Consider the following 14,420-nt stretch of genomic DNA (forward strand, 5'->3'; position numbering starts at 1 on the left):
GCTGAGCCGAGCTGTGCCAGCAGCTGCAGCCGTGCTGGGGAGCCTTGCCAGCTCTGGGCCCTGCTGTGCAGGAGGGTCCCTGTGTGCCACTGGCAGCTGGGGCCTCAGCCACCTCCTCTCACCACAGGGGCAGTTCGGGACAGGAGTTGAAAGACGGTGGCTGCACCTCACACCCAGACAGCGTGAGCAGCTCCTCCAGCAGTAATAAGGGCCTGGACAGCCCTCTCAGGTGGTCTGTGAAGGGGACCCCAGAACAGCCATCTGCAAGGAAACCTCCTCCTACCGTGTAGATCCCACTGCCACCTGCTCTCCCCATAGGTCTCCCCAAGATGCCTTCATCCCTTTTTTGGTCTCCCTGTATCCTGTCCCAGCCATTTCTCAAGTTCTTCTAGAGACCCCAAGACTAGCCGAGCAGCCTCCAGCCCCTCCTGAGACCAACGCATCCCTTCCTCTGCCCCTGAGCTCCCTGGCCTTGCCCTCTAAACAACACTGGAGTTAAGCCCTGCTGCCCCGCCATTGGGCCATTGTGAGTCAGTGAGGAGCAAGGGGTGCAGCTACCTGAGTTGCTGCTGAGTGGCTGATTATAAGAGGTGTCTGGGGAGCGGGGCGAACAGGAGCGAGCAAACAGGGGTGTGGTGAGTCTCTGGGGCTTATACAAGGCAGTTTGCATGGCAGTTCCCACAGGCAGGGCAAACAGGCAGGGTTGCCAACTTTCTTGCTAGTAAGGAGTCCTCTGTGTTGTTTGAGGTTTTTCTGCTGCCTGCTTGTGTTTGAGGTGTCTGTTAGTAATGGTTTCTACACGGTCAAAAACTGTGGCTGGTATAAGTGTAAGTGAGTTGAGCCCTCCAAAAAGGATGTGTCTGTACAGACCCATCCAAGCCCAGAATGTTTGAGCTTATCGGTGGCTTCAGGGAGTGTTGTGGAGGAGACCTGCCTGCGGTGTGAACAGGTGAACGACCTCCTTTCACTGGTGGCTGAGCTTAGGGAGGAAGTTGAAAGGTTAAGGAGTATCAGGGAAAGTGAAATGGAAATAGGTTGGTGGAGCTCGGCCCTTCCATCTTTAAGGGAGGCCTCTGACCGAGAGACTGAGGACTTCTATGCCTCCCGCTGTCAGGCAATAGAAGGGCACCTGGTGGATGAAGAGGAGTGGAAATGGGTCCCCATTTGGGGAAGTAATAACAAAAACTCCTCCCCATCCCCATCATCCTGGCAAGTCCCACTACAGAATAGGTATGAGGTCCTGGAACTAAAGACCCAACTAGATGATTTAGAAGAAAACTGTCTGCCCAGTGAGCCCCCCCAATTATGATTCATCTGTAAGATGGATCACTACCTCTAACATCAAGAAGAAAAGAAGGGTAATCGTAGTAGGTGATTCCCTTCTGAAGGGAACTGAGGGCCCCGTATGTCGATCAGACCCATCCCACAGGGAGGTCTGTTGCCTCCCTGGGGCCCGGGTACAAAATATCACTGAGAGACTTCCTGGGCTGATTCAGCCCTCTGATTATTATCCACTGCTGATACTCCAGGCTGGCAATGATGAGATTGAAAAGAGGAGTGTCAAGGCAATTAGAAAGGACTTTAGGGTACTGGGTCAGGTAGTTGATAGGGCAGGAGCACAGGTAGTGTTCTGCTCAGTCCCTTTGGTGGCGGAGGAAAATGATGAAAGAAACAGGAGAATCCGCATCACCAACAAATGGCTTAAGGGTTGGTGTCATCGGCAACATTTTGGATTCTTTGATGATGGGGAAACTTTTACAGCATCTGCTCTGCTGGAACCAGATGGGGTACATCTCTCTGTTAAGGGCAAAAGGTTTTTAGCTCATGAACTGGCAGAGCTCATTGAGAGGGCTTTGAACTAGGTTTGAAGGGGGAAGGGGATGCAGCTGGGCTGTCTGGAAGCAGGCCCAAGGGTTGCAAGGCTAAGTTAGGGATGAAGTCAGTAGCCCAGCTGAGATGCGTGTATACCAATGCACGCAGCTTGGGCAACAAACATGATGAGCTGGAGGCCATGGTGCAGCTGCAGAGCTAGGATGTAGCTGCCATCACGGAAACATGGTGGGATGCCTCACATGGCTGGAGCGCTGCACTGGATGGCTACAAGCTCTTCAGAAGAGACGGGAAAGGAAGAAGAGGTGAAGGGGTGGCCCTTTATATTAAGCAGACTTTTGATGCTGTAGCAATTGAAACTAAGGAAGCTGGAGTTGAATGTCTATGGGTAAGAATTAAGGGGAAGGCCAACAAGGCTGACACCCTACTGGGAGTCTGTTATCGTCCACCCAAGCAGGAAGAAGAGGTAGATGACTTATTCTATAAGCAGCTAGGTAATGTTTCAGGATCATCAGCCCTTGTTCTTGTGGGTGACTTCAACCTACCAGACATCTGCTGGGAACTTAATAGAGCAGTAAAGAGGCAGTCCAGGAAATTCTTAGAGTGTATGGAGGACAACTTTTTGTCGCAGCCGGTGGGTGAACCCACCAGGGGAGGGACTACGTTAGATCTGCTGTTTGCAAATAGAGATGGGCTGGTGGGAGATGTGGTGGTTGGAGGTCGCTTGGGGCAGAGTGATCATGACATAATAGAGTTCTCAATATTTGGTGAAGTCAGGAGGAGCACCAGTAAGACTCTTGCATTGGACTTCCAGAGGACAGACTTTGGCCTGTTTAGGATACTTATTCAGAGCGTCCCTTGGGAGGCAGCCCTTAAAAACAAAGGAGTCCAGGAAGGGTGGGCATGCCTCAAAACAGAGATCTTGAGGGCACAGGAACAGACTGTCCCTGTGTGCCGAAAGATAAGTCAGTGGGGTAAACGTCCAGCCTGCCTGGGCAAGGAGGTTTAGGAGGAACTTAGGAATAAAAAGAGGATGTATCAGCTTTGGAAGGAGGGTCAGGTCTCTAAGGAAGTATTCAAGAGGGCTGCTAGAGCATGCAGGAAAAAAATTAGGGAGGCCAAAGCTCAGTTTGAACATAGAATGGCAACTTCTGTAAAGGATAATAAAAAATATTTTTACAAATACATTAATGCTAGAAGGAAGGGTAAGACCAGCCTTTGTTCTTTATTGGGCAAGGGAGGGAACTTAGTATCTGCAGATGAGGAGAAGGCAGAAGTGCTTAATGCCTACTTTGCCTCAGTTTTTAGTGGGAAGTGGACCTGCCTTCAAGACACCTGTCCGCCTGGGCTGGTTGATGGTGTCAGGGAGCAGAATGGTCCCCCCCATTATCCAAGAGGAGGCAGTCAAAGAACTACTGAAATGCTTGGATGTTCATAAATCTATGGGACCTGACGGGATCCACCCCAGGGTAAGGGGAGAGCTGGCAGATGAGCTTACAAAGCCACTCTCCATCATTTACCAACAGTCCTGGCTCACTGGTGAGGTTCCAGATGACTGGAAGCTGGCCAATGTGACACCCATTCACAAAAAGGGCACAAAGGAGGATTCTGGTAATTATAGACCAGTCAGCCTGACCTCAGTACCTGGCAAAATAATGGAACAGTTTATATTAAGTGCCATCACACAGAATTAATAGGATGGCCAGTGTATCAGACCCAATCAGCATGGGTTTAGGAGGAGTAGGTCATGTTTAACCAACCTGGTCACCTTCTATGACCATGTAACCTGCCTAGTGGATGCAGGGAAGGCTGTAGATGTTGTTTATTTGGATTTCAGCAAGGCCTTTGACACTGTCTCCCACATCATACTCCTTGATAAACTGGCAGCCCGTGGCTTGGACAAGAGCACTCTGTGCTGGGTTAGGAACTGGCTGCATGGCCGAGCCCAGAGAGTGGTTGTGAATGGTGCTGCATCCAGCTAGCGGCCAGCCACCAGGGGTGTCCCTCAGGGGTCTGTGCTGAGGCCAGTTCTGTTTAATATTTTTATTGATGATATGGATGAGGGTTTAAAATCTTTTATTAGTAAATTTGCAGATGACACTAAGCTGGGAGCATGTGTGGATCTCTTAGAGGGACGGAGGACTTTGCAGAGGGACTTGGAACGGTTGGATGGATGGGAAGAATCTAATGGGATGAAGTTTAATAAGTCCAAGTGCCAAGTCCTGCACTTTGGCCACAATAACCCCCTGCAACGTTATAGGCTGGGGACAGTGTGGCTGGACAGTGCTCAGGTGGAAAGGGACCTGGGGGTGCTGGTTGACAGTCGGCTGAACATGAGCCACCAGTGTGCTCAGGTGGCCAAGAAGGCCAATGGCATCCTGGCCAGTATCAGGAGTAGTGTGTCCAGCAGGAGCAGGGAGGTCATTCTTCCCCTGTACTCGGCACTGGTGAGGCCACACCTTGAGTACTGTGTCCAGTTCTGGGCCCCTCAGTTTAGGAGGGATGTTGAGATGCTTGAGTGTGTCCAAAGAAGAGCAACGAGGCTGGTGAGGGGCTTGGAACACAAGCCATACGAGGAACGGCTGAGGGAGCTGGGATTGTTTAGCCTGGAGAAAAGGAGACTCAGAGGTGACCTTACCACTCTCTTCAACTTCCTGAAGGGTGGCTGTGGTGAGCTGGGGGTCGGTCTCTTTCTCTGGGCAACAAGAGATAGAACAAGAGGATACAGTCTCAAGCTGCACCAAGGGAGATACAGGCTAGACTTAAGGAGGGAGTTTTTCACAGCAAGAGTGGTCAAACACGGGAATCATCTGCCCAGGGAGGTAGTGGAGTCACCATCCCTGGATGTGTTTAAAAAAAGACTGGATGTGGCACTTTGGTGCCATGATCTAGTTGAGGTGCTAGAACATGGGTTGGACTCGATGATCTTAAAGGTTTCTTCCAACCTAGAAATTCTGTGATTCTGTGATTCTATGAATCAGTAGGTGATGGCCCCTTCTTCTGTTGCAATAGAGAGATGGAGCTGTCACCCCAGTGTCTGGGTGGTAGCAGCAGCAAAGCCCACCCGGCACCAGCACTGGCTGAGCTCCATGCCCAGGAGCAGCCGTGGATGGCCACGGTGTGGGCAGGCAGGAGCCAGGCAGGGGCTGCTGTGCCCAGCGGTGGGGCCCCGAGGGGATGGGGGAGCCCAGGGGGCAGGCAGCAGCATGGGGCTCCTGAGAACAAGCCACCCCATTTTGCCTTTGTTTTGAATTTTTAGAAATGAGAAAGTTTTAGAAATATTTTAAAATTTATTTATTGTAGAGAGACTACCTGAAATATTTATTCCTGAGTACTACAGAATTTAAGGACTTTTCAAGGACTAAGGACTTCACTCCTAAAGCAGTTTTAGAATCCTGAAAAAGCAATCCTATTTTATCTTCACTTCTAATTTTTAGAAATATTTAGAAATGCTTCTTGTAGAGACAGTTCGCCACATGGTTCATCCCTTTTTCCACAATATGTTTCTATTTTTGAAAGTAGTCTTACAGTTCTGGAAAATTCTTTACACTTATACAATAAAAAATAAAGTGGCATTTCAGTGGTAATGTTTACTCTGCAAAGAAGTAAGGCACCCTAAGACACCCAGCCTGCTGCAGAGGCAAAGATCTTTTCCCACAGGAACTTTGTACCTACTCACAACCATGTTATGTAAAACCTTTTCCCAGATATTTCCTGGGATTCTTGACAAGCTCACCTCTTAGTCTTCAGAGGCAAACTTTGAGCACAGTGGGAATCTCTTCAAGTCACCATCTTTGTTTGCTTCTGCAAGAACAGCCTCAGTTCCAGAGCAGTGGCTTCTCTCAGCTTCCTGCTGCCCCCGGGCTCTCCTCCCGGCCTGCTGGGCTTTGTTGGCTGGCACAGCCTGTGCCAAGGGCCGGCAAGGTGCCTGCAGGCCCCAGCTCTGGGGGAAACAGAGAACATCCTGCCCGTATCCACCGTGCTGCCAGCTCAGCAGTGCAGCACAGCACAGGCTCACGCTCCCCATTGCTCCCACAGATGCAGCCGGCACCACGACACGTCTTCCCGATGCCCAGAAGGGAATTGGTTTCTGCCAGGGAACACACTGCTGGCTAGAGTTAATGCCAAGCCTGGCTTTTCTATGGCATGCAGGGGATTGGGGGACCCCTGTAAGAATGGCACTTGGCCGGGGTCCCTCATGAGGCACACCAGCTGGAGGGGGGGTTTTGTAGGTGTTGGGTTTTTCAGGAAGGCATGCAGGGCTTTGCGTCCTTTGTAAGTGGTGCGTGGGGCTGGGGTTCCTCGTCAGGTTCTTAGGGGATTTGAGATCTGTGGCATACAGGTGACTGGAGACATCTGTAAGGCTGGCAGGGGCTTGAGTTCCTCGTGATTAACGTGGCAGTTTAGTGCCTGCCATCAAGGTGTGGGAGAGGAGCTGAGTCCTTCCTAAGGTGGGTGTTATGAATAGAAAGCTATACATTTTTTTTTGGTTGCAGAGTTAAAAACAAGTCAGACCAGTTGTTGTAAGTTAGTTTCACTGCCAAAGAAAAGTTCTTCAATTACCTGTTAATGGCTGGTGATTAACAATTGTCCCCCTGATGCTGGCCACTTGCCAGGGAGGGACACGGGACAGACCCTTCAAGTAGGAGGAAAATAGCAGTGACATCACAGCCAGTATGCAGATGAGAAATGCATTGCGCCCCGGATTTTTACAGTTTTCCCAGGAAAACCCCTAAAATTACGAACCAACAAGTAACCTAAGTGACGCCTAAGGATGGGAGCATAGTCCCATACCTGCTTGGATCCTTTTTTCTTCTCACCCTAACCTGAAAAGATGTTGATTAAAGAGACGTCCCGAGGTGTTAGACAAAAAAGATAGGAATCTCCTATTCTCTGGTGAGGACGGAATCCCCAGCTCTGTCTGCAGACCAGTGGACAAAGCTGCATCACCCTCCTTCTCCGTGCCACGCCTGGGAGCAACGGCGGCGTGGGCGCAACCCGTCGATTTCTCCCCACCTGAGCCGATTCTTCTTAATAAAGGCATTAAAAAGGAGAAAGATCTCCTGTCCATTTATTTCAGTGCTCACATCTAAATGACTGACCAGCCCCAAGCTGCTCTTAAGACTGATTTGATCAAAGGCACTGAAGCTCTGTTGAGTGCAAATTCTTCAGGAAAACAAGCACAGGAACTTGGATAATGTTGGTGGAAAAAGCAGAGTGCAGAGTTGAACCTCTGAGGACACCTCCCTGCTGCCTCCCCACACCCTTTTATTTTAAATTCATTTCATATTCTGAGTGCCAGCTCTTGCATGAAGTGGGTCCTCAGCAAGGAGCTGCTGGGCCTCCTGGCTGTGTCCCTTTGTGCTCCCAGTGCTTCTTGAAATAAATGGGCAGGAGATCTTTCTCCTTTTTAATGCCTTAATTAAAAAGAATCAGCTCAGGTGGGGAGAAATCAAAAGGTCGCGCCCACGCCGCCGGTGCTCCCAGGCGTGGCACGGAGGAGGAGGATGATGCAGCTGTGTCCGCTGGTCTGCAGGCAGAGCTGGGGACTCCGTCCTCACCAGAGATTAGGAGATTCCTATCTTTTTTGTCTAACACCCCGGGGCTTCTCTTTAATCAACATCTTTTCAGGTTAGGGTGAGAAGCAAAAAGGATCCAAGCAGGTACGGGACAATGCTCCTATCCTTAGACGTCACCTAGGTCCCCTAGTTCTATGTTGGCTCCTTGTTTTTAGGGGTTTTCCTGGAAAACTGCAAAATTTGGTGCAATGCATTTCTCATCTGCATACCAGCTCTGATGCCACTCCCATTCTCCTGGTACCTGCAGGGTCCCTGTGTCACTCCCTGGCAAGCCTCATGGGGACAATGGTTAATCGCCAACCATTAAGAGGTAATTGAAGAAGAACTTTTAACAATGAATCCAACTTAACAGCAACTGGTCCAACTTGTTTTAACTCTGCAACCTTAAAAAAAAAAAAAAGATAACTTTTTATTCATAACACTTCTGGTCTGGTTTGGCTGGGAAACTTGTCCACCTGCCTCTGTGGCTGCTCCCTGTCATTCCAATGCACAGCCCTTTCCCGCTGCTTGGCATTTAAATACTCTGATTACTTTATTGGGTAACTTGCATCTTGCACTCCATGACATTAAATTGTGTTTACTCAGACTCTGCCCTATCCTGAGTTTCTGGAACACATTTCTAAGCCTTCCAGCTGTAGCCCAAGGGAAGCTGTTTCTGTCTTGCATAACAAAATTGGCAAATTTTTTGCAAAGACAGCCCGTTATAAAGGACTTGCTGTGTGCATTAACATCTGAGGGGCTGCTTTCAAAGACAGGCAAAATACCCATGAACAAACAGCAAACCAAACAAACAACATATTATTAAAAATTACTTTATTTTTACCTCTTATTTTTAATCTTTTCCAAGCTGGCCTCCTTTTCCACTGCAGTGTTTTTTTTTGGACAGAAAAGCCCCCTTGCCAGATGATGCGACTTCACAAGGAAAACAGAACTGACACACAATGCATATATGAAAGCTAAACGTGGAGATTCCCATTATCACAATCATCATCATTGATTTTCAGTGTATTTTGATGTCAGATTGTTTCCAGAAGGGTGAGAACAGTATCTCAGAACCCCTGACTAGTTTGGTGTCATACCCACTTATTATCTCTCCTTTCTTATTATCTTTCCTTTCTGCAGTTTTGTAGTTGCTCTGCCCCTTTGTTGCTCTTGGATCTCTGCCTCCTTCACCTGATTTTTACCTTTTTCTGGATTTGTGGGGATTTTTCTGTTGGTTTGGGTTTTTCTTGGTGGTTGTTTTGTTTACCTATTTTATTTGGTCACAGTTTTGCTATAGTTTTTTGTGGGTTTTTTTTAATCCACTCAACAGCAGAATCAGCTTGTGATTTCTATTATGAAGTTTTGATATACAGGTGTAGCACATAAAGGTTGTTTTTGTTTTTAAAGTCATCTCAGACACAGACCTGCAAGCTCCTGTGACTTTGAGAACTGAGTGCTCTCAGACAGCAAATTGTGCATGAATAGGAAACTTGTAGTACCTATCTCCATTACACACAGCTGAATGTCAAGTGGTTGGAATTGTTATAGATAAAAATTGATCAAGCCAATTTAATAAGAATTAAAAAAAAAAAAGAATGGAATGTATTGCATGACTGATATACAGTCTTGAGATCCACAATCAAAGGGACAGCGTTGAGCCTGGATGGACACTGGGTGAACACTGATCCGACCTCTATCGCATCAGGCCCGCTCTGTTCACTAAGGCAGTCTGGTACAGTCAGGTTTTATACCCTTTCTGTTGCTGGAGACAGCTTCTCTCTTGTTCTTTTCATAGTCAAACACGTACATGATGTCATCTTTCTCCAAGTTGCACTGGACAATGTGGTTCCTGGCAAGCTGTGAATGCTGAGAGTAGGGGAAACCTGGTATTTGGATGCAAGTTCCCTGATAACTTCTGCTATCTCAATCTCAGTGCTTGATGAGCGTTGACCGCCCAGGTGGCATTTGAGTAAGGATCCATCTCCTTCCCCAGCTAGGCTCTTTTAATTGCAAATTAGACCACTCCTCGCTGCTGTCTGCAGTTTTGCAATGACATGCAGCAGTCTCTAGGCATGAAGCAATTCCATGTGGATTTGAAAATGCTTTTGAGTATTTCTTTTAAACATTGTAACAGATCTTCCTCTCATATTCTACATAAGCACAAATTACCTATATCACATATTACAGAATGGTACCAATTCTAGCCTTTATTTTGCCTTCTTTTGCTGCCATGTATCAAATTGTGTCAGACTCATCAATGACCTGGGTTCTTCCATGATGGGGTGTGCAAGGATGATCCCTCAGCGCATGTGTGGACCTGGTGTGCACCAGGCCAGAGACGTGACTGTCATCCATAGCCAGCCCCTGTCTGCCAAGAGAACAGGGAGCTGCAGCTCTGAGGAACTCAGGGGTGAGGCAGCAAACAGCCCAAATGCCTAGTTTATATCAGTTACTGGTACGGAGAATTTACTGCAGAGAGATTTTTATCTTCCTGCTTAGAGCTGGAATAAAAGAACCCTGGCAGTTTGCTTTAGCTGTGAAGAGACTCTCTTCTACAGGTTCCAGCTCTTCTGCTTGTCTAAATTAAAAGCAGAGCCAAACTCTTCTGTTGGTCACATCAAACCAACGTAAGTTTCAGGAGTCTGTGAAAGACATAAGAGTGTCAACATTATTTCATTTTATAATACTTACAGTCTTCTAATTCAGCCATGGGATACCTAGGCCATCAGTGACTATATCAAATAACTGGAAAAAGCACTGGGAAAGAAGTTTTATTACAATTAAGTTTTAAAAACTAATGAATGAATTTCATAACAAAAACCATGTAGTAAGAATACAGTAATTTATATATCTCAAAGCTCTTTGATAATGGAGCCCTGAACCCCAGTCATGTGCAGTGCAGCCTCAGCTGTCCCTTTGAGGCCAGAGAACTGCCAAGGCTCAGGGCTGGGATGAGCCTTCGCCCAAAACCTGCTCTAGGACTGACTGGGAATCAATCCAGAGCAGGGCTCACACAAAGAGCAAAGTCTCAAGGCCAAAGCCAAACCTTCATCACGTTGGATTTGTTTTAACACTGATCTGGAGTAAATTTGCTTCTCCTGCAACACCACTCTTACTGTAAAACTTTACATGAGCCACTAAATAAGCACTGTTCTGTCCTGTCCTGAGCTGTGCTGCCCAAATGCTGTTGAGAACTTGCTCTGCCTCTGCCCTGTGCCCCTGGGGCTGCTCTTGGCCAGGCAGCCTCAGTGGGAGCCAGCACTGGCTGCAGCCCCAGTGGGCCCCCAGGACAAGGCCCAGCAATTGAGAGGCCAATGGAAGCACTGGGCAGCAGCAGAAGCCTCAGCAGAGTTATTTGGACAACCATGGACTGGCCACAATTCCACAGCAATATGACTCCCAGTCATGCTACCAATGCCAGAAGCAGAGTTATAAGAGTTATAAGAAAACTGTGGAGAGAAATCAACAACTGACCGTCTGAGCTCGTACAGCTTGTGAATGCCAAAATAGCAGCCTATCAGCACAAGTGGCACAGTGAACACTGTCACTACCGTGCCTATCATGCAGGTCCTGAACACATCCTGCAGGCAGACAATTCTTGGGAGACGCACTGGATCCGGGGCATATATTCCTGTTTCATTGATAACGTCTGTGGGAGCAATGGGGAGCGTGAGCCCGTGCTGTGCTGCACTGCTGAGATGGCAGCACGGTGGATACGGGCAGGACGTTCTCTGTTTCCCCCAGAGCTGGGGCCTGCAGGCACCTTGCCGGCCCTTGGCACAGGCTGTGCCAGCCAACAAAGCCCAGCAGGCCGGGAGGAGAGCCCGGGGGCAGCGCAGCTGCTTGGGCAGTGGCTGCTGCCAGGGACACGGGCCAAAGCCATCCCTGAGCAGCCACTGCCACCCCTGACCCTCCCTGCCCCATGACAGCTCCCCCAGCCCCAGGGGACAGAGTCAGGCCCTCTCAAGAGACACTGGAGCAATCACCTGCTGTGCCAGTGCCTGGAACTGCCTGTTCTCCTGCAGAAGAGGCTGCCACTGAGCCGCTGCTTCATCCTGGAACAGACACCTTCTTGTGCCAGCTTTTGGGTAATTACTGGAGAAAGAAAAGCGACAGATGGATCAGATGGGACAGTTCCCCCTGGGGAGCTGTCGTCTTCAGAAGCTAACACTGGTGAAAGTCATGGACAAGGATGAGGAAATCAGATGAGCTTTTGGGATTGGACAGGCCCTGCCTTCTCCAAACCACCACCTCTCGTGATCTGCCTGGAGACTGGGAAATTGCAGGGGAACTCAGGGTCGACATGGCCCATGGTGCAGTTTGGGCTCCCTGGCAGCTGATGCCAAATGCCTTCCTGCAGAAGCTGGGCAGAAGCTGCAGCCAGGCCAGGCTGGGAAACAGCCCTGCAGGGCGTCAAAGCAGCAGCAGCAGCAGCGGGGCAGCGAGGCTGCCATGGATCCCTTCCCGCTGTGCCGGGAACGGTGTGTCCAGATGTGCAGCCAAAGCCCCCGGCTGCTGAGTCCCAGGGGAAGCATGAGGGAAATGCACTCACCATGGCACCTCTCCAGATCACTCAGCATCTTGTCCAGAAATTTGGCTGCCTCCAGCGACTTGCTGTCTCCTGTGTCTTGGTTCTTCCATCTAGGAGGACCTTAATGGAAAGTGATTCAATTTCTCCTTCAGGCCTGAGTGGCAGTGAGGGCACCTGGGTGACTGGTGCCCTCCAAGGCACTCCCTCAGCTCTGCCTCCCACTCAGGAGCACAGGTGGTTTCTCAGTGAGCTTTGCTTGGGTGGTATGTGCAAAGTGGCGAAGTATTGGTGGATCAGGCTCTGATGTTGTACAGTTCAAGAAGCTGATGACATAGAGAGCCTTGCAAAGTCTTTCAACTGGAGAAATGATTTTTGTTTCTCTCTATTGCTGATTGAGGACTCTTTTGAGGGTTTGATGCGTCCTTTCTAGGATGGATTGTCCTGTGGGGTTTGCAGGTATACCTGTCTTATGTTCTATTCCCCACTCACTGAAGAACTCTTTCAACTTGTGAGAGGTATAGGCAGGTCCATTGTCTGTTTTGATCTCCTTTGGTACTCCCAGGGTAGCAAAGGCCATGAAAAAATGTTTTATGGTGTGCTGCGCAGTTTTTCCTGGTTGTGTTGATCCAAGTACTGCTCCTGAAAATATATCGACCGATACATGCAAGTATTTTGACTTTCCAAAAGGTGCAAAGTGGGTTACATCTGTCTGCCACAGCTGGCAGCTGTTTAAACCTCGGGGATTGACTCCCATCCCCATAGATGGTATCTGGTAGTTTTGACAGTTCGGGCACGTGGCAACAATAGCTCCTGCTTGATCTTTTGAATGCTTGAACATTCTGATAAGGACAGGCACATTTTGATGAAAAAACGCATGTGACAACTTTGCCTGGGCAAAGATGTTAGGGACATTAGCAGTCTCTATTGCCATGGCTAAGGTGTCTGCTTTCCTGTTCCCTTCTGTAATGAAACCTGGGAGGTCAGTGTGTGACCTCACGTGCATTATATGGTAAGGTTGTTTTCTGTGGGAAATTAAGCGTGTTAATGTAGAAATCAATTGGTATAACTTTGGATTGGAAACCTCTTTGAGAAGAGCATGTTCTGCTCTCATAGCTATGCCAGCAACATAAGCTGAATCTGTGACCAGATTAAAAGGTTCGTTTTTGAATTTCTCAAAGACTCTGATAACAGCTGCTAATTCTGCAATCTGTGGAGAGCGCTCCACTATTTCCGTGTCAGATTCCCAGTTTTGGGTCTTAGGGTCTTTCCATGTTATTACCGACTTGTGGGATGACCCTGAGCCATCTGTGAAGATGGTTAGAGCTTTGAGAGGTGTTCTACTTTGGATTAATTTTGAGGTCAGATGAAATGTTACATCACTATTAAAAAGCTTATGTTTTGGGATATGTACTGAAATTTGGCCTGTATAGCTGTCTAAGGCATACTGGAGATTTTCATTGGTCTGGAGCAAATGTTCCAGGTCCCCAGTGGTCACTGGCAAATATATGCATGTGAACTCACACCCTGCAGGGGAGCGGAGGCAAATTGTAGCTTTTTTGTTAAATGTGCCATAATTTCTTGGAAGGTGGTGATTGTTTTTGTGGGTTGGTTATTTGTAAAGATCCATTCCAGTATTAGTAAAGGGTCTCGAAGCTGAGTGTCCCATTGGAAGATCAGTCCATAGAACCAAGGTGCTTTTCCCAGAATGACGAACTGGAAAGGCAGGCTGGGCTCAAAGCGATGGGTTTTGAGTGAAGACAGGGCTTCTTGGACCTTGGTGATGGCATCTCGGGCTTCTGCTGTAAGAGTGCATGGAGAGTCCAGATCCTCCTTGCCCCAAAGAAGGTTGAACAGTGGAGCGAGGTCCTCTGTTGTAATTCCTAGCAGTGGACGTACCCAGCTGATGGATCCGCACAGACTGTGTAAGTCTCTCAGGGTTTTTGGGTCGTCTCGGATGGCGAGCTGCTGGGGTACGATGGTCCTTTCCCAGATCTGGAGTCCAAGGTAAGTCCATGGGTTGGTGTACTGTATTTTGTCCTCACGGATCTCGAATCCTGCCTTTTCTATGGTTTCAATAGTCCTTTTAACTGCTTTGTCCAAGTACGTTTTTTCTGGTGCACAGACCAGGATATCGTCCATATAGTGATGGATGATTGCATCTGGGAATAGGTTCCGAACAGGCGACAGGATGTGAGCAACATACCACTGGCATAGAGTGGGACTGCACTTGAGACCTATAGGAAGGAAAAGCCAATGATATCTTTTGAGTGGAGCCTCTTTGTTAAGAGAGGGGACGGAGAAGGCAAACCGTGGGGCGTCCTGGGGATGCAGCTGGATGCTGAAGAAACAGTCTTTAATATCAATGATAGCAAGTGTCCAGTCTCTAGGCAGCATCGATGGTGAGGGCAGGCCAGGCTGGAGGTGACCCATGTCCTCGATGACCTCGTTGATTTTGCAAAGATTGTGGAGGAGCCTCCACCTGTCCGTTCCAGGCTTTT

At 48.5% G+C, this 14,420-nt stretch overlaps 1 pseudogene; it reads right to left on the bottom strand.

Moving 5' to 3' along the window:
• The window catches only part of LOC135292702 (zinc finger protein 135-like), a 179,567-nt pseudogene that overhangs the window by 120,206 nt on the left and 44,941 nt on the right, over positions 1-14,420 (bottom strand).

Source organism: Passer domesticus, unplaced genomic scaffold (genome assembly GCF_036417665.1).
Source record: "Passer domesticus isolate bPasDom1 unplaced genomic scaffold, bPasDom1.hap1 HAP1_SCAFFOLD_44, whole genome shotgun sequence".
NCBI lineage: Eukaryota > Metazoa > Chordata > Aves > Passeriformes > Passeridae > Passer > Passer domesticus.